The 19,880-nt window shown below is 39.6% G+C and overlaps 1 protein-coding gene across 1 annotated transcript in view; it reads left to right on the top strand.

Moving 5' to 3' along the window:
* NSF (N-ethylmaleimide sensitive factor, vesicle fusing ATPase) overlaps nucleotides 1-19,880 on the top strand; it is a 150,787-nt gene that overhangs the window by 50,832 nt on the left and 80,075 nt on the right. The gene's annotated exons all lie outside the window — the stretch shown is intronic.

Raw genomic sequence — 19,880 nt, forward strand, 5'->3', positions numbered from 1 at the left:
TAGATAAGTTTGATCCAAGAAGACAAATGCAGGATATACATGGGATATAACGAAATGTGCTATTTTCATTTATCATTTCCTTCTTGAAGGTTTATTTAATTTATCGTTGTGTGAAGTGGCTTGATTTGCCATAGTGGAAATGCTGTCATGACTGTTTTCATATCCATATCATAGGTTGAATTGGAATGTGTGCAACAGAATTTCTGAGAAAGGAATTTATAACATAATAGCTTCTGGCAGACTGTTAGTATAAAAACAGTATCTTAAAAAAACCTGAAGGAATATGAATATATTACTCCCTTCACCTCCATCATTCTTTATCTTTCCATTGCTACTGGCAGATAAAAGTATGGTCGGGAAAAGAACTGCTTTCTAGGCACTAAGTGCTTGGTTCTATTAGCCGCCTATTGTTGGTAGCCTTTCTGCCTGGCCCTTCACTCTGATAAATTACAGGCACAGCACACACCTGTTCTCTGGGTAAAGGTCGAGTTTGGAGTTGGATTAAGAGAAAATGACAGAGACCCTCATCACCTGAGTTTTATACACCTTGAGATGGCAATAACAGACTTTTTTATCTGAAAGATAACAAAGGCCAAGTCCATAAAAAACAGAATTTTAATTTGGAACACAGTAAAAAATGTGGTAATTCACTATCTTGGTACTGTGTATTTTGAAGCACCGTAAGTCCATAAAGCTTTTTGATCAAGACATGGAAATATTGTTTGCATATATTTTGGGTATCAGGAGAGATAAAAGGTTGATTTTAAATGTTCTGTTATTCTTATGGCACATTTTTCACTGGTTTTCACGACTGAGCTCTGTGCAGAGTCTAATGATTCTGTTTCTTCGAACATTTATATTATCCAGCCAACAAGTAGAAAAATAATGGCTTCTGCTATAAGCTGCATTATAAATATTTTCTCACAGTTTTTGGAAGCGATCAAGGATTCACTTATTTAGATATGCATTTTCTGTTTGTGCATTATGCAAACCCTGCTCATTAGGGTCTCTGTCTGCAGTTGGGTAGATGATACAAAAAGGAGCAAAACTCATATTGGTCAACTTGTGACTTTGCCAGCTGTTGGAGAGCTTGGAATTCAATCAAAACAGATTTGGAATTTTTAAGTGAATTTAATCTGTGTTTCTGCAGTCATATTGAAATTAGTTAAATTATAGTAGTTGGCTTTTTGTTATTGTCATCATGTTTTGTTTTTTTTTTTTTTGTCGTCATGTTTTTTGACTAAGAACCATGGATTTGAATTTTGTTTGTGAGGGCTACTATCTAGAACCTTTTTTGTGGACTTATTTTTCTAATACTTTTACACTAATTGGACAAAAAATGAATTCTGTTCTTTAAATAATTTTTTTTATCTTTATGGCTTTTTGCTGTCAAGATACATGCTACCAATTTGATTTAAAAGACAAAAAGTATAAAACTACTTTTGCTTTTGGGCTAAATTGAAAGGCATTATTTTCTTTATTCTGAATGAAGATTGTCAGTGTCCTAAAGCTCATTTTTATAGTAAAATGGCTGGGAAATAAATCTCTTGCTATACATGTGTCTTTCCCTGTTTTCCATTAGAGTCTTCTTTTTTCCTTTGAATTTTGGGAGAATTACATAGTAGAATACCTCATTACAGTCTAAGAACAGTATAGTTATAAAATTCCCATTAGGCTTTGGTAAAGGTATATAAAACTACAGATTGCTACATTTGGATAGAATATAAAATGACCCTGTGCAAGTTCCTTTTATATATACTTATGTTCTTTTACTCTGCCAGGTGGGAACAAAATTGTCTAATTTTTTCCTCACTCTTTATTAACTAAATAGCTAAACATCTGTGGTTTGGGGATCTGATTAGACACTGGGTATGATTGTTTAAATCAGTTAAAATTGAAAAAATAGTGATTAGAAAAGAATAATTTATGTAGGTTATGGAGCTGTTTTGTTTTGTGTTAAGCAGAGAACTTTTTTCCTTTGGCTTGAGACCAAATGGTGGTGTTTACCATGGAGTCTAGAGTTATGTCTGCTTTGTTAGTAGGAATCTTAACTAAATGGATCTCTTTACCCGTATATCAAAGTTGCAAGTTCACAGAGTGATCAGTTTATAATTCTTTTCTCTCATTGTGTTCATGAGTGACAATTTTGCTTCTAGGTAAGAGTTCTTTCCTTTTGCCCATAAAACTTCATGTTCCTTTTCACCATTGAGGATGTAGTTTAGAAATGTGCAAACTGTTGCTGGTGAGGGGTATGAAGACCAAAGGGCTGACCAGAGGCGCACAGTGTCACAGGAACGTTCGAGGTCAGGTAAGGTCACGCACATGCAGTCAGTGTCCTAGGAGCTCCGTCCGAGTCCCAGGGTAGAGGCGTGGGCGTCACAAACCTGTGTCTCTAAGTCACAGTGAATGACCTCAGCAGCCGATGGCGGTCCTCGAGCTCAGTCAGGTGGCAGCGTGTGTACTTGTGTTCAGTCACTGTGCTTTTCTCCCTGGCAGGCGGTTTTATGGAGAGTGTTGTGGGTCATTAATTGATCAAGTACCTCAGTTCTTGTCGTGGCTCTTTTGTTGGCAAAGCTAGACATTCTGTAAAGAAACTTCATTTTTCAGCATCTCTCCAATTACCTGTAAGCTGTAAATGCCAAGACAAAAAGACCCACCAAAAAATCCTCTTCAAAGGACAGTGGAATGATTGTTAAAGAATTAGCACCTCTTGATGTTGTTTTGGGACTGGGTTTACATGTAGCCAAGGAAAGGGGCTTTGGCAGAAGTTACCCATCTTAGAGCTGGAACTGGTGTGCAGACTGAAGGCCTCCAGCCTCACACTGCCTTTCGGGGGCGCTATACCTTGCCGAGATCCAGGCCACCTAGTGGGGAAGAGAGCCTCTGTGAGCTCTTGTGCCCCCTCCTTTCTTGGAAGCAGACTCCTTTTGGTCCCCTTTCTCCAGGCCTCCCTCTCTAAGCCCATGTTCAATCTGTATTTTAAGATTTCTTTTGAAATTCTAGAGGAAAGCAACTCTTTTCTGATACCGTAAGGGGAACTGCAGTTACTCTAAGGCGTAGAGCGCCGAGAAGATAAGGAGCCTCTCAGTGGCAGGCAGACATCTTTCACACGCCAAGAACAGTGCAAATAAAATACGTGGAAGAAAGGGCACTGAGGTTTTGTATGCGCCATATTGGGGAGAGCGAGAGTTCTTGCTCAGATTAACATAAACACTGACACTCTTAAGATGCATTTTCACACCCCCACTCATGAGGGGAGATTGCAATTTAAATGGGGGTTAAGACATCTAGCCGAACTCCAGGGCTCTGTAAAAGGAGCCCTAAGGCTAAAGAGCTTATCTGAAAATTGAAAAAAAAGAAAAAAAAAATGAAGCTTTCTGACATTCATCTTTTTTTCCTTGTATTAGTCATAACTTGCTTTTCAGCTATATTTTAGGTTTTGAATGCCAACCTGACATCTGTTCAAGTCTGCCTGTAATTTATTAAGAAAGGAAAAGAAAGCAGTGGCTCACTAGTTAGAGATGCAAAACTTCCCTCTTCTGCTTTACCACCAAGTACTTATAGATGATGCTTGAATATGAAGCAGTAATAACTTACTAATTTACTAATTCCAACTTTATGTTGGGAAATTTGTCAAGTTTTTTTTTTTTTAAACTAGAAGAAGAAATGGCTTATGACCATGTGATTTCCAAAAATCTCTAGAACAGGATTTAGAGCTAAAGCAAACACCCTAAGAAAATATTATAGGTGCTTTTTAAAAAATAAGTTGGAATTTTTAACCTTGAATTAATTCTTTTATTGGTTTTAATTTTGTACGTGAAATTTACTTATATTGGAGCAGAAAAAATGTAGCTGTCTCATATCTCAGAGTCAAACCATATGTAAATTCAGTCAGCATTTTTTATTAATAGATAAACTCCTAGAAATAAATCTTTCGAGGAGGCAGAGCTGTCTGTTGAGTTGAAGCTAATGGATTAGGTTTGTTGGAAACTCCAGGTCAGTTACGTGTCCATAATTGAGTCACTAGTCTAAGTTTGAACCTAAATGGCCAGCAGTAAGGAAGTAATTAAACTACGCTGCATGCTCTTAGCCTTGCTATTGAACACAGCGAAATGGGTCTTAAAATGCTACAGCTGCTACTATATAGAGATGTCTTAATAAGATATATATATATATATATATATATATATATATATATATATATATAACTGAAAGTAAAATGCATTAAATTGAAAAAAAATTGTTTACTTATGTGGAAGGGAAGTTAGGTTGGAAAATACAGGGAGATTTTTGTTCTTTTACTCTCTGTACTTCTGCATCTGAATGTTTTACTGTGATCTTAGATTTCTACTTGTGCAGTTAAGAAAACAACCAAAAGCCTTGTTTCACAGGCTCTTTTTTGTGGTGGCTTCACTGTCAGCAAAGCAAGGGAACGTGAGAACAGGTGTGTCCCATGTCCTTCATGAGGTTTCCGTGGAGAAGAGCACAGGGGTAAGGGGATCCCCCCCCCCCCCGGACTTTGGTGGAAGCCCTTGACAGAGGGGAGTCAGAAGCACCTGTCCTTTTCCACTGAAAAGAGAAAACCGGTTTCCTGATATGTAACAAACTACTTCCTCCTGTTACTTTTCTGCCTTATATTAATGGGTATAAGTAGTCTGTACTCCCTGCATTTGCATCTGGGCCTTTACTCAGCTGTGGAAGCCTAAGAGGGGAGAGCGTGGGACACAGGGACTTGAGGGAGAGCAGACATTGTGATGTGTGAGGACCTGTGCTTGAGTTTGCTCGGTCCTTACACCTTTCTGCCAAGGAATCCAGCTCCTGCAACTCCTGACGTAAAGTGGTAGGTATTTCTTCCCTTGTTACTCCCGTGTTGAGATTGGCGGTGATGACGTCGATGACAACGGTGGCTAATGCTCCTGTAGTGCCAGGTGCTGATCTAACTGCTTTACATAGGTTGACTTATTTAATTCTCACAACAACCTTATCGGGTAGGTACTGGATCACCCCCATATGGAGAAGGGAACTGAATCTCAAAAGGTTGAGTGACTAGTCCAAGACTTATAACTAGGGAGTCAGATTTGAACCCAGGCAGTCTGGCCTCAGCGGCCGTACGCTTAACACTTACATTGTTCTTTTGTCATGAAAGCCTGTCCTATAAAGCTGCTAAAATGGGCCTTCTCAACCCCACTTCTTGGGGCTTCTGAGGTGGTTTTTGAGGGAGTTAGAGCTGAGGGTTTTTCAACTGTGGCATCATAGACATTTTGGGGCCTGATCATTATTGGGTGTGAGGCACTGACTGTCCTGTGCATTGTAGGATGTTTAGCGGCATCTCTGGCCTCTGCCTACTAGATGCCAGTGGCTCTCTCCCTACTCCTAGTGGTGAGAATCACAAATATCTCCAAAGACTGCCAACATGGCCCTTGGGGGGCAAAATCGCCCTTGGTGATCTAGTGTAAGCCCTTGGCTTCCCTTTGCAGATGCAGAAACTATGGCCCAAGATCACTAGGCAAGTCACAGGCAGAACTAGGACTAGAACTTGGTTCTCTTGATTCAGGAACCCTTGAAGGAGGAGAAGGAAGTGACTTACTAAGTTTGTCCAGCAAGTAAGTGGCTGAGCTGTGGTTGGAAGTAGGACGTCTGGTTCCAAATTCTGATTTCTCATCTGTCTCTCCGGGTACTGGAGAGATGGAAAGAATCAGGGAGTCAAGGAAGTCCTGAAGTTTAGGTCAAAGAAGATTTTATAATGAGTAAATAAGTGCCACTTTTTCCTTTCTCCCTTAATTAATTCTCAAAGAAATTTGCCAAGTTTTCCATATAGAAAGGTTCTGGGAACTTAGACATGACAGCCTAGGAGGGTGGGACAGAAGAGAGGAGTTAACCGAAACCCTGAAGGTCTGTAGGTCTGGCCTCATGCCCCCCGCCATTGCCCACACACCAGTATAATTAAGCATTCAGAAAATACACTGCGGATGTCAGACTTCTGCATTTAGGTATCAGATAAGACAACTTTCTAACTGTTTAAACTTTTCCAGCCTCTCTTCATCTTCCTCTTTCTCCCTGTTCCTCCTCCTTCTCTTCTGTCTCCTGCTCACCCCCTTTCCTCTTACCCTTGTTCTTTTTGAGATTAGTGGCCTTTTCCAAAATCTCAGATTTTGGAAATCTGAGAGTATTTCCAAATACGGCAGGAGAGTATTGACAAAAAATGTAAAGATCTCTTCATCTGTTTGGGTTTTAAAATTTGAACAGAGAAACTGTCCCAATTGAGATTTTTAAATTTTCTTATTTCTGGCAGATTTTCTGGGACTTACATATGACAAAAATCGGTGGACTTCTCTTGGCCTGGAGAAGAAGTATAAGTGCTCAATGTATGAGAGGGAAGGAAGTTTCTGTAACACTAAGGTTTTATTTTATTTTTTTTAAAGATTTTATTTATTTATTTGAGAGAGACACAGTGAGAGAGAGCATGAACGAGGAGAAGGTCAGAGAGAGAAGCAGACTCCCCATGGAGCTGGGAGCCCGATGTGGGACTCGATCCCAGGGCTCCAGGATCATGACCTGAGCCATAGGCAGTCGTCCAATCAACTAAGCCACCCAGGCGTCCCAACACTAAGGTTTTATAAATAAACTATGTTTCTAGTAACCAGATCCATTCGAATTATCATGAGCTCAACGACATAAAGCATTGGTTGTAGGACTTACTAATAAGTCTAGTCCACTTTCTTCGTGTGTTTTTCGGTACCTATGGTATCATTAATACGGGAATGAAGTGATTGCTATGGGTGTATCTGGAAGCTTTGTCTTAAGTGAACTCAGAGATGAAACATTAATGCTAAAATTAAATAATCACTTAGAAGTTAAGCACCATAACCTAACAAGTGATATCAGAAGTTAGTATATGGTAAAGTGCCAAACGAGCGGTATAGTGAAAAGTCCTATAGCAATTTTAGGAGAGAGAATCCCTGAAGACTTCATGGAGGATGTGGAGCTTGAATGAGGCCCTGAATGCTGAATGAATTTGGATAGGAGGAAAACAGGACGGTTGTCCATGCGCTGGGAAGAGCGACAGACTCAGCAAGGTGTAGAATTCACAGCTTAGACCACCAGTCTAGCAGAGCTGTTGTTGGAAGAAGCAGGAAATTAGATTTAGAAGTTAGATTGGGGTTGTATGTGGAAAGTGATGAATTGGGAGATGAGGACTTCTCTCTCTCTCTTTCTCTTTTTTTTGTAAATACTAAACCTCTTTGACCTTCAGGACAGACTCAGGTGCTTCTTCTATGCTTCCTCCGTACCTTGTATATACTTAAAGTGTAGCTCTCTTCTTAATACCCTATACTTTTTCATTTGTATTACACTCATAAGGGGGAGTTTCTCAACCTCAGCATTTTTGACATTTTGGATAATTCTTTGTTGGGAGAAAGGCCTGGTCCTGTTTGTTGTAGGCTGTTTAGCACTGTCTCTGGCCTTTATCCACTCAATGCCAGTAGTTCCCTGCCTCCTTCCCTCTGTGTAGTGATCGAAAGTATTTCACCTGAATGTCAGAATTGCCCTGCATTGAGAACCACTGCTCTAAGACCTTTGGAGGCACAGTCATAGCGTCTTTTTAGCAATGTGTTATCAATATCAGGGCTGTTTGGAATGTGGCCTACAGACCATTGCTGGACTGTGAACCATTGTTACCAGTCCAAGATGAGATAAATATTGAAACTGAGAATAAGGCTTTAGAAACTTTTTTTTTTAAACAATTTTATATTAGCACAATGTTTTTATTGTATTTTGCAAAAATATTGATTAGAAACTTTGAAGGAAAAAAACTGGGCCTTAAGATAGTTTGAGAAGTATTGCCCTACGTAAATATCTGCTAAATGAATGAAACTTTTTATTTTTTTATTTTTTAAAGATTTATTTATTTATTTGACAGACAGAAATCACAAGGAGGCAGAGAGGCAGGCAGAGAGAGAGGAGGAAGCAGGCTCCCTGCTGAGCAGAGAGCCCGATGCGGGGCTCGATCCCAGGACCCTGGGATCATGACCTGAGCCAAAGGCAGAGGCTTTAACCCACTGAGCCACCCAGGCGTCCCTGAATGAAACTTTTTAAAAAAGATTTTATTTTTAAGTAACTCTGCATGCAATGTGGGACTCGAACTCACAACCCCAAGTCAAGAGTTGCATGATCTACCAATGAGCCAGCCATGCGCCCCTAAATGAATGAAATTTCTGAACAAATGATTATAATGAGGAATTATTGGAGAATTTTTAGCAGTGGAATAAGATGAAGTGAATGTTTTAGAATAGTTAATTGGTTATTCTGTGTGAATGGATTACTCTAGAGAAGAGGTGGAAGACTGCGTAGCTTGGGAGACCAGTAGATTCTCCATTTGTGTGGTCCTCAAAACCTGGATTGGGGTGGTGGCAGTAGAGATGGAACAGGAAGAAAAAAAACGTGTTACAGAGATGAGATTGGCAGAATTTGGTGATAACTGATTGTGGGTGACAAGAGTTGGAGGGGAGGAGTCGGGTCTCACTGAGCAAATGTTAGAAATGAGAAAACCAGGAGGACCTAGTTTGGGGGGATTGGAGAATATCATTGCATATCTTTTCATTACCATGAGGAGAAGCTAGAACCTGAATTGAAGACAGAAAGATTTACTGATACTTGTATTTAGGAAGGCTAGTTCAATCTCCGTTGACCACTCTTTCTTTTCTTTTATTTTTTTAAAGATTTTATTTATTTATTTGACAGAGAGAGATCACAAATAGGCAGAGAGGCAGGCGGAGAGAGAGAGGAGGAAGCAGGCTCCTGGCCAAGCAGAGAGCCCAATGGGGACTCGATCCCAGGACCCTGAGATCAGGACTTGAGCCGAAGGCAGAGGCTTAACCTACTGAGCCACCCAGGTGCCGCCTTTTTTTTTTTTTTTTTTTTTTAAGATTTTATTTATTTAGACCACTCTTTCTTGAAATATCCTTTTTACTTGGTTTCTCTCACTCCAAGGGTTTCTGATTTTCCGTCTACCTCTGGCTGTCTGTATTGGGGGGTTGTGTGTGTGTCCTTTAAAAATGCTGGCGTTCTTCAGGAGTCTGTCTTAGATCTCTTTCCTCACTCTGAGATAGTTCTGTGTAGAATTTATCACATCCATTTCCATAGCTGCAGTTAGTATCTTTATGCCATCGACTCTCAAATATGCATATTTTATCTCCGTCTGTTTAAAGCTCCGGATTTTTATCAGTATAACCTGTTGTCTATCTCATGATCACACAAATAAGTTCAAAATTGAATGTATTCAGCTGCCCGCGCCATCCTCTCTAAACGTGCTTCTGCTCCCGTTTTCTGTCTCAGGCAGTGCTCTAGCCAAAAAAGTGGGCCCCTTCTTGAACTCCTCTCTTCCTCCCTTCCTCTTCCCAGTCAGTGCTACAGTTTCTCACGATCTCAGACCTGTCCAGTCTGTCCGTCCCCGCACCGCCCTGCCATTCCCTTCATCAGGACCCCTTGCCTGCATGGCTCCGCAGGCCTTCAGCCTTGCTGTTCTCCAGTCCATTCTTCACAGTGTAGCTGGAGCGATTTTTATGAAAAGGCAAGTCTGATCCTGTCACTCCACTGGTTAAAACTCTCCTTAGCTCTCTGCTTGGTTTATAAACCCTATGTGTCCTGGCCCCTGCCTAACTTCCCCTCTTCCTGCAGCCTTTGTCGCTCCCCCATGCCCTGGGTTCCAGCCAGCCTGTCCTATTCCAGTTCCTCTGATGGGTCACGCTACTGTCCCTTTCCTCTGTACCCCTGGGTGCCTTTCACCATCTTTTTATCCCGCTCCTGTTCATCCTCACTATCAAACACTCCATAGAGGTGGCTGGTTGGTGTGATGACTCCGTTGCCTAAGGTACTCTTACAGCTCTGTAAGAGGCAAAAATCTTTAATCATTGCCTTTAGTCAAATGTTTATAGATCTGTTTCCTTATCTTAAACTTTTGTTGCTGTTGAAGGTAGTTAACGCCTTAGATTATCCTCTTATAATGTTTGGTAATTGCCTATTTTGAATAGTGTTTGTTGATAAGGTAGTCAAGGGGACACTTAGAAATATTTTTTCTTTATTTGTGAACTCATACTTTGGCTGATTTATATTTACTTTTTATCACATTCCATCAGAGAGGAGTTGGTAAATGCTCTACGACTTGTATAAATCTTGTCAGTTTCTTACATGTGAATACTGACTTAGAAAAAAGACTATCTTGATAGGATACTGGAGGAAGGGAGGTGGAAGAAAGAATTAGGGATAATGTTAGCAAAAAGCTGCCCAGAACTTAACACAGGATTATTTCTAAGAGTATTTCTACCGTGAGAGTACTTCTACCGTGATTCTAACGAGACTTTTCTTAGAGTTCCATATGACTTGTTACTTGGACCAATATACCTTTGATTATATGTTTATAATTTTTTTAAAGAACCTGCAAGAAATGTGGGTTTTGCTTTGTTTTTTAAATAACACAATGTTCTTTCAGGTTTTTCAAAGAAGTTAGAGTAGACGGCAGTAAATCCCTGCCATATACCATTTTCTTAATGGTGTAAAATTTGACATTGAAAGTTACTGTAGGTAATGTATTCAGCACTCAAAAGATTTCCCGTACATGTGGCTTTGACTTCTTCATTAACACCTCAGGCTCTCACATAGTATCTTTTCTCTGGGCAGGTGATAGTTTGAGTTCTGTTCCTATTCCAGAGTGACTGAAAATTGATATATAAATATACATACATCTGTAGCTTGAACTTCTCTACCGTTTATACATGTATTTACTCGAACTTATCCACAATGATGTAATTTTTTTTGGAAGTGCTTTGATTTTTAAAAAATCGACCTAGAATCCTGTTATGAGGGAGAAAACTTAGCAAGACTTAAGAGCCTTTTGATAATGAATGGTTACTACAGGATAAACCTATAATTAGAATGCTGGCAAGCCACACAGATACATTCAGTCAAATCTCAGATATACGCAGAATTATCTAGACTGCTGCTTATTAGTGCATTCCAGGGACATCTCTATGCTGATCCACAGCTACTTTTTTGCCTGACACTTTTCCTGTGTTGCTGAACTTTTTCTACAAGACTTCTATTGATTGATTCTTTTTTGCTTTTCTGTTGGCCACATGATTACTTGGCTTCTTCTGTAACTCCTTATTTAGGCAACAGTTGTGGCTGTGATGAGCTTAGACCAAGGGAGATAGAGAAGATGCCCTTTGCTTGAGTTACAGATTCTCTGTAAGCTCTTCTTTCTCTGGGTGGAAAAGGTTGCCAAGATGTGCTAATAAATGACAGAACTCACATGTCCAAAATTCAGATTTGTCTTATAAGTGGCAATGGTTCCAGGTGGGATACTGTGTCCTCACGAGGAGAGAAGGATGATAGTTTTTCACTGTAGACAAAAGATTAAATCCTTGTCTTCATTTTATCTAAAAGCGAATTTTTATTAAGTTGAATGGGTTGAACTTGTAAGTTGAATAATTCTGTTTTTGACAACTCATGTAAGAATTTGAAGGAAAAGATCATCTAGAAGGATAGCTAGAAACAGAATAAAAGACCTTATTTACATTTATTACCTTAATTTTCCAGTCCTTTCTCAGACAGTATTTTGCCCCCTTTCGCTTGTAGCCTCTTTGCTTTCTGTTCTCTATTGCTGCTGTCAAGGTATGACATTTGCTCAAAAGGATTGTCACCCGCTTTGGATTATCTAATACTCCTCTCTCTGAGATAACCACAAGTAGACCGTGTATCTGTAAATATAGTAGATTTAAGTACATTAAGATAGCTATATATCTAAATCAGAATTAGACCAGGTTAGAGTAGGAGACCTTAGAAATTATCTAGTCCCAAATTTTCCAAATTTACTTAAACTTATTTAGGCATACATGAAGATAAGGTTGCAAGGAAACATCAGTTTTGAGAAACACTGATTTTTGTTCATGTCATTCTTGGCTTGTAGATTTGTAGAGGACATTGGGGCCCCAGAAGAGTAAGCAGCTTATTTAAGCTACAGTCACAGGAAGGGGGGCTAGAATCCAATTTGCCTTGCTCCCAGCCTGGTACCCTTTCGGCTTCTTGATTCAGCCATTGAAAATAACTTGATTTATTACTGAGTTTTTTAAGTCCAGATTTCACAACTTGGATGTGAAACTATACTTCCTATTCTCTAGAATAAACTTCAGTATTTTTTGAAGTCTGAATTTGATTCAGAAAATTCCATCCTGCCTTTAGATCACTTCAGGTTTTCTGGTGGGCCTGGAGATTCCAGAGATAGTACTTTTATTTATTTTTTTTAAATCTGCTCATCATCTTCCCAGCTTTGATAGGGTCTTCTAGATCTCTCAGATCTAAGATTTCTGTTTATAAAAATACTTTTATTAGTTCTTTTAATTATAGAAATACGTGTTTATTATTTCAAAAATACACATGAATAAAAAGATAATTAGTGTAAAAGAAAAAAAACTTGAAAACTGTTATTAATATCTGGAGTATATTGTTAGTTTTTGCTTTGGATATATATATACCCATGTGTATATATGTATGCATGGAGGGGGAAAAATGTATTTTACTGTTTTGTAACCTCTTTTCCTCCACTCAGTGAAGTTTTTCTTAAATATTCTATACTTTTTTTTATTTTATAGAATGAAAATGTCATCAGCCCACTACAGTTAGACGTATCAATTATATTTACTTTTTCACTATTATACACTGTGTTGTGATAGTGACCCCTGAAGCTAAATGTTTTTTTACATGTCCGTATTTATTTGGGATAAATTCCTGCAAGTAGAATTGCGGAATCAAAGAGCATTCCCAAATGTAAACTTTTCTCATGCACTACTAAATTTAGAGTTCCTTCTTGAAAAGTCAAAATGTTATAGATGAAATCAATCACTAAATAGGTTCTCTGGAAGAGAGAGAGAAATGTCAGAACTCTAATGGTTTACTAGGAAACTAATGGGCAAGGTCAAGAGTTTGGGAGCCTGGTCTTAGATTTGTCATTGACTGACTGTGTGACTCATTAGTGTAGTTTCCTCATTAGTAAAAAGGGCGCAAATCGACTAGATACAGAAATGTTTCTGGAACATTTGCTTCCAAGTTTGGGTATTTATTAATAATTATGAATAAAGCTCCCGTAAACATCTGTGTACAGGTTTTGGTGTGGACAGTAAGTTTTCAATCATTTTGTTGAGCACCAAGGAGTGTAATTGCTGGGTCATAGAGGAGTAGGTTTAGTATTGTAAGAAGCTGTCTTCCAGAATGGCTGTGCCATGTTGTATGTCCACTAGCAACAAATGAGAGTTCCTGTGTTCCATATCCTCATCAGCATTTGGTGTTGTCAATCTCATGGATTTGGGCCATTTTAATTGGTGTGTAGTGGTATTTTGTTGCTTTAATTTGCATTTCCCTGATGACATATGATGTAGGGCATCTTTTCATATGCTTATTTGCCGTCTGTATATCCTGTTTGGTGAAGTATCTATTAACATCTTTGGCCCATTATTAATTTGGGTTGTTTTCTTATTTTTGAATTTTAAGAGTTCTTGGTATATTTCGGTGCTTCATCACGTGTGTCTCTTGCAAGTATTTTCTCCCAGTCCGGGGCTTGTCTTCCCATTCTCCTGACGTAGTCTTTCACAGAGCAGTTTTCAATTTTAACAAATTCCAGCTTACCAGATATTTTCCCCACGGATCATGCCTTTGGTGTTGTATCTAAAAAACCAGCGCCATACCCAGTATCATCTAGGTTTTTTCCCCATTTTTTTCCCCTATGTTGTCTTTTAGGAGTTGTACTGTTTTGGAGTTTTACATGTAACTCTGGGATCCATTTTGCATCCTTTTTTTTTAAATTTTATTTATTTATTTGACAGAGATCACAAGTGGGGGGGGAGGGGAGAAAGCAAGCTCACTGCTGAGCAGAGAGCTGGATGTGGGGCTCCATCCCAGGACCCTGAGATCATGACCTGAGCCAAAGGCAGAGACTTAACCCACTGAGCCACCCAGGTGCCCCTGCTTTAGTTTTTTGTGAAGGGTGTGAGGTCCATGTCTGGATTCCTTTTTTTTTTTTTTTTGCATGTGGATGTCTAGTTGTTCCAGCACCATTTTTTGAAAAGACAATCTTTGCTTCACTGTATCTCCTTTGTTCTTTTGTCAAAAATCAGTTAGCTGTATGTGTGTGCATGCATTTTTCAAATCCACTATTGAATACTCCTAATTTTTTTCTGCTTCATTTTTTGGATCATTCCTTTTTTATTTTTATTTTTTTAATAGCTTCAGTAAATTATACGTGAACATAAGCAGTAGCCCCTTATTATCTTCCCAGCCTTTAGTCTCTTTTTTCTTTCCTGGAATATTTATTTCAAAGCTCATTGTCTTTGCAAAACTAGCTGGTTCTGTCAGAGAATATTGTGGGAGTTACAGGATCTCAGCATTGCAAGGGATCTTAAATGTCATTTAGTTTGTACACTTTTGTTTGAGTTTTTCTCTCCTATTTTTGCTAAATGTCGAGTTCTTTAGTCTAAGCTTAGATTCCTGCAGTGACAGGGGAATCATTCTCTTTGAATGTTGCGTGCCAGTTTTTGGACACCCATTCATGTTAGTCTTCCTTATGTTAAGGTGAGATGTATATCCTTGAGCTCCTACAAGCTCTAGTTCTCCCTACTAAGACCACATAGAACAAGGATGCTTCTCCTTCATTGTGCAAGCGCTTAAGGCATATGAAGAGAGCTGTTCTATCCTAAAGTCCTGCAGGATTCATCTTTTTCCTAAGTTAAATCCCCCAGCTTGGTGGGCTCCTCCAGCCAATATTTTTATAATTTATTTTCAGCCTGTTACCATCCTATTCACTGTTCTCTGTACTTTAGCATTTGTTTATATTCTCCTTAAGTTGTGAAACCCAGAAATCAGTGATGTCCTCAAGTGTCTCCCCTGTTCTAAAATAGACCAGAACTCTCCATCCTTTGTTCAAAATCTCAGTCTTCTTTTAATGCATGTTGGAATTGCATTAACATTTTTGACATCTGCATTCTATCTTGGATTCTATAGCACATTGAATTACTATTGGGTAAAACCCCAAAATCATCTCTCACAAAACCACACCCCCCCTAGCTGTACTTAACTACAGAAATCTTACATTTATTCTTGATAACTTATCTTCTTAGAATAGTTCTTTGCTATTCTACAGGTACAGCTTTTCAAGGAATAAAAAAATGTTTCCTTCTCAGCTTACGATTTAATTAAAGCCGTAGAACATATACACTAAATAAAATAAAAACCTCAGAACTCTTAGAAAGTGACTTAACATAGTGTCAGTTTTAAGTGTGAATGGTTCTGTGTCCTGTGGTCTGCATTACCCTCATGGAGTGGAGCAGGGGTTGGGCAGGGAGCTTAGTAACTGGTCTCCTTCCTCAGCTCTGCTTCCGACTTAATGAGTTCAGATTTCTAGGAGTGATGCCTGAAAATCTGCATTTTAACAGGCTCCAGTGAACATCAGAGCATGTTGAAATTTGACTACTGCTACTGTACGTGAGAATAGAGCCAAAGATGTGATGCGAGAGAGGAGGCATTGACACAGTCAGATGTGACAGGGTTAGGTGACATTACTTAAGGAGGTGATTTCTGAGGAGCAGAAGAACATGAACTTGACAGAGTGAGTAGAAGTTCCAGGTGTAGGAAAAGAAAGAATACGTTATCTGCCAGGAAAGAGAAGATATTTGCTACTCTGCAGTAGACGCCTGTAGAGCAGCAAATAAAATAAGTAGAAAGCTAAGGGACAGAGGGAAAAAGAAGAAAGGGAAGGCTGTAAAATTCTGAAGCCAGTAAGAATGCACGCTGCCAGATGGCAGCAAGGCAGGACCTGCCAGAGTAGAAGCATGATCTTTGTCATCAAGAATTCATGAAATACCGGCCACGCCCTACAAGGGAGTGTAAAAGGGTGGGGGTGTCAGCAGAGATTAGTTCGGAGAGTTGCTACACATACCCCATCTTTAGTTCTAGGCTATCTAATGAGAAGATCTATATGAAATCTCAGTTGACTAATTTGGATATAGACCAGTCAGGTGGCAGACATCACACAGTGCTCAGGGCGGAGGCCTTTTTCACTTTATCGTAACGGAACTCACTCAGAGTGTTCTTGAGAATATCTGAAAGTTGGCAGGGCACAGCAAGTTTCTGCTAGACAGAGTGACACCTGTGGAGGATCAGAGACCTGACTGCCCAGCTGGGGTCAGGAGTGAATTTGTAGCCTTGAATGTGTCCTTTCCTTAAATATTTGATAAGTGCTCAGGTCAGCAAATGCAGATGATAGTCCATGCTAGATGCTGATTGGCAGTCTTTGAAATTAACAAACAAACAAAAAGGGCCCCCTGTGTTATGATGCGTTGATAGAACTGATGCTCCAGATCCTCTCTTCGTGGCTGGAAAATTCAGAACTATTTCTTCAAGTATGTTAATCATATCATACTGCTGAAAAGATGAGTTGGGCAACAGTAAGAACATACAATTCTAGGAGAAGTTGGAAGCGCGCAGACTTTAACACAAAAGATCATATATTCATATCAGCTTGTGATTGTGTTTCTGCAAGTGCATGCATTGTTTAAAAATAAGCGTTCAGATCTGGTTTGCACAACTGCAGAAAGAAGCTTGCAAGACTTGGGAATGTGTCCTGACTTGCCACTAGTCTGTTGATAGTCTCCCTCTTAGGCAAACATGGCAGATCTGTCTGCATTTGCACTGGAAGCTCCTTGGACTTCCCCTTTAAACATCAGCTGTTGTTCAAAACCCACTCTACACTTTCTCTCTTTACAGATCATGTTGCCCACAAAATGAATGAAACACTCCATACCTTGACACTAATTTGACAAAGATCACGTCTAATATATTATCATTCTGTTCACTCTTGTGTAAAATCAATGGGTTGTTGTTGTTGCATTTAATATATATAATTTTTTCTCTTTCGGATACCTAAAAGTTGACTGACAGTTTCTTCTCAGCACAGCTTGCCTCTGTATCCTCTTAGGAAAACAATGAAAATTCACTGCATTTTAAAATCAAAGAGCCTAGCAAACATACTTGTCACTGCTTGGGGATAATGTTTTGTAGGATTATAAACAGCAAACATCACTCTTTATTCATGTAGGTGCAGTGATAAGGCTGTATATTTTTCATTGAGCTATTTTAAGAAGAGAGATTATAATTAGCATAGTAGATATCTTATATTTTCATGTATCATTTTCATCAGAGGGCTGGATAAGCGTTATTATAGTGGATAAGGTCCTCTTCGGTTTAGACTTTCAGATCAGAAATCATTTCAGGTTATTCGTAGCGCACACCTTAAAGCCTCTTCAAGTTGTCCCCACCAGAATTTGTACGATTGTAATCACTGGGTGTCCGTACCTGGGGCTCAAACAATATTCCAGGTTTTATACATTGCTGGAGAATTAATTGCTAATTCAACAGAGAGAGGTAGAAGTGAGGTGGGAAGGCCTATTATAGTCATTGCCTCAAATAAAGAGGCAAAGGGTAGGCCGTGGTTGTCTAGCCTGGCGGGTGCGCTGTGGATGAAGTCCCCAGGAACAGCCTCAGTCCTCCCAGCAACAGCAGGTCATTCCAGGGGAGTGCCGGCAGAGCTGGGTGTGTGCTCCCTGCTAGGGAAGTGACAGCTGGGGGCTATGACAGTGGTTGCACTGGGGAGACACAGGGGACTTCCCAGAGGAAACATACGGTAGAACCAGGGGTGGCGGAGACAGCAGGACGTGTGCACATGGAACTGATAATCAGAGTAGCCAGGGTTTATGGTAATGAGCTCTGTGTTGACCCTAAGTGAGCTTGGAAAACTTGAGGCATAGGGATGAATGGCCTCTGCCTGAGGCAGAGCAGATGTGATTGACTCTGATAGTAATCTGGTCTACCTGGAAGACGGCGGCTGCAGCCAGGGAGAATCGGGACTTACTGAAACTCCCGTGAAATCTTTGGGGAACTGCTGTGGTCCTCCTCATTTACTGCTGTGCCCATTTACAGCTTGAGGTCCATCCTCAGGATGTGTACTAGCACTTGAAATCTTCAAGTGACAGTAGTGTCTGATACGTGAAGGGGCCACAGTTATTAGTCTTAGAAGGAATTTCGTAAGCAAAATAGTCACTTATTTTCAAGCTTTACTGTCACCTAGCAGTAATGTAATTCTCACAGAACAGTTAGGAGTCTGGTTGCATTTCACTGGTCCTCTCCAACAAGATGGTAAAGTGTAAGCTAATACTAATTAATAGCCAATATTTATGAACTCTTACTATATGCTGACAAGTATGCTAAGTGCTTTGGATGCCTTGTATTGAATCCTCATACTAACCTTCTAAGGTAGCTGCTGTTATTATCTATGGCTAGGAAACTGAAGAACCAGGATTGAAACCAGGCAAGCTGAGTCCAGAGCTCACACTTTTTTTTTTTTTTTTTTAAACATAGAATGTATTATTTGTTTCAGGGGTACAGATCTGTGAAGCATTAGTCTTAAACAATTCATAGCACTCACCATAGCACATACCCTCCCCAAAGTCCATCACCCAGCAGAGCTCACACTTATGACAGTGTATATAATATGGAATTCGTGGGGCACCAGGGTGGCTCGGTGGTTAAGCCTCTGCCTTTGGCTCAGGTCCTGATCCCAGGGTCCTGGGATCGAGCCCTGTGTTGGGCTCCTAGTTCAGCAAGGAGCGTGCTTCTCCCTCTGCCTCTGCCTACTGCTCCCCCTGCTTGTGTTCCCTCTCCTCCTTTCTCTCAATACATAAATAAATAAAATATTTTAAAAAATAAAATGGAATTTGTTTAACATAAAGACTGTCTTTTATTCTGAGATTCATTCATCCTACCTTTTGATATGAAAGTATATCTCTTTTTATGAAATGTGGTGTTAGGAGATGTCAGGTTTGATTTTTTTGTTATTGTTTAAGAAAACTTTACCCTGAAAAATAAAAACTAAGCAACCCTATGACAGCATTTCTCCCCTGTTTAAAAAAAAAAAAGTTCTTTTCCTAGTTTGTGAAATCAAAGTCTGAAAACCACTGCTCAAAAAGGTGGGACTGTTAGTAATTTTTAATGTTCTCTAGAGATTTTTCACTCACATTATTTCCTAATGCATTTAATCTGATAAATCTCATCCAGTCCATCTGGCACCTGACCACAAATCATATGTTCGTCTGGTGGACAGATACCTATTGTGAGACGTAATTAAAATGCAGTTTGTGGTTCATATTCGAGGGAATCATTAAAAACGTTTTATGACAGGGGCACCTGGGCGGCTCAGTTGGTTAAGCGGCTGCTTTCGGCTCAGGTCATGATTCCAGGGGCCTAGGATCGAGCCCCACATCGGGCTCCCTGCTCAGCAGAGAGCCTGCTTCTCTCTCTCCCTCTGCCTGCTGCTCAGCTTACTTGTGCTCTCCGTCTCTCCGTCAAATAAATAAATAAAATCTTAAAAAAAAAAAAAAACAAAAACAAACTCTTTATGACAGGTGATCTAGAATGAGGTACCAGCAAGCCTTATACTAAATACTGAATGTAGTCTTATGTGAGGTTCCAGTGTCTCATTAACTTAAATCCTTAGTAAACAACAGCTATCATTGACTATGTTTATTTCTTGGGCATTTTGTATTGTTCCTGCCTTTAGTAGTAGCTACTGCATAAAAATAATAGGGCTAATACACAGGAACGCTTTTCCGTGTCAGTAACATTTGGAGAACAAAATGAGAGAGCAAGAGTAGCCAGCTCGGAAGTGCTCTGTCTCTCTCAAACAAATAAATTAAATATTTTTAAAAAATACAGGTGGAAAGCTCAAAAAAGATATCAGAACTACTGGTTCCATGTTTTTGAATGCTTGCTCTGGGCACATGAAA

This window comes from Mustela lutreola, chromosome 15 (assembly GCF_030435805.1).
Source record: "Mustela lutreola isolate mMusLut2 chromosome 15, mMusLut2.pri, whole genome shotgun sequence".
Lineage (NCBI taxonomy): Eukaryota > Metazoa > Chordata > Mammalia > Carnivora > Mustelidae > Mustela > Mustela lutreola.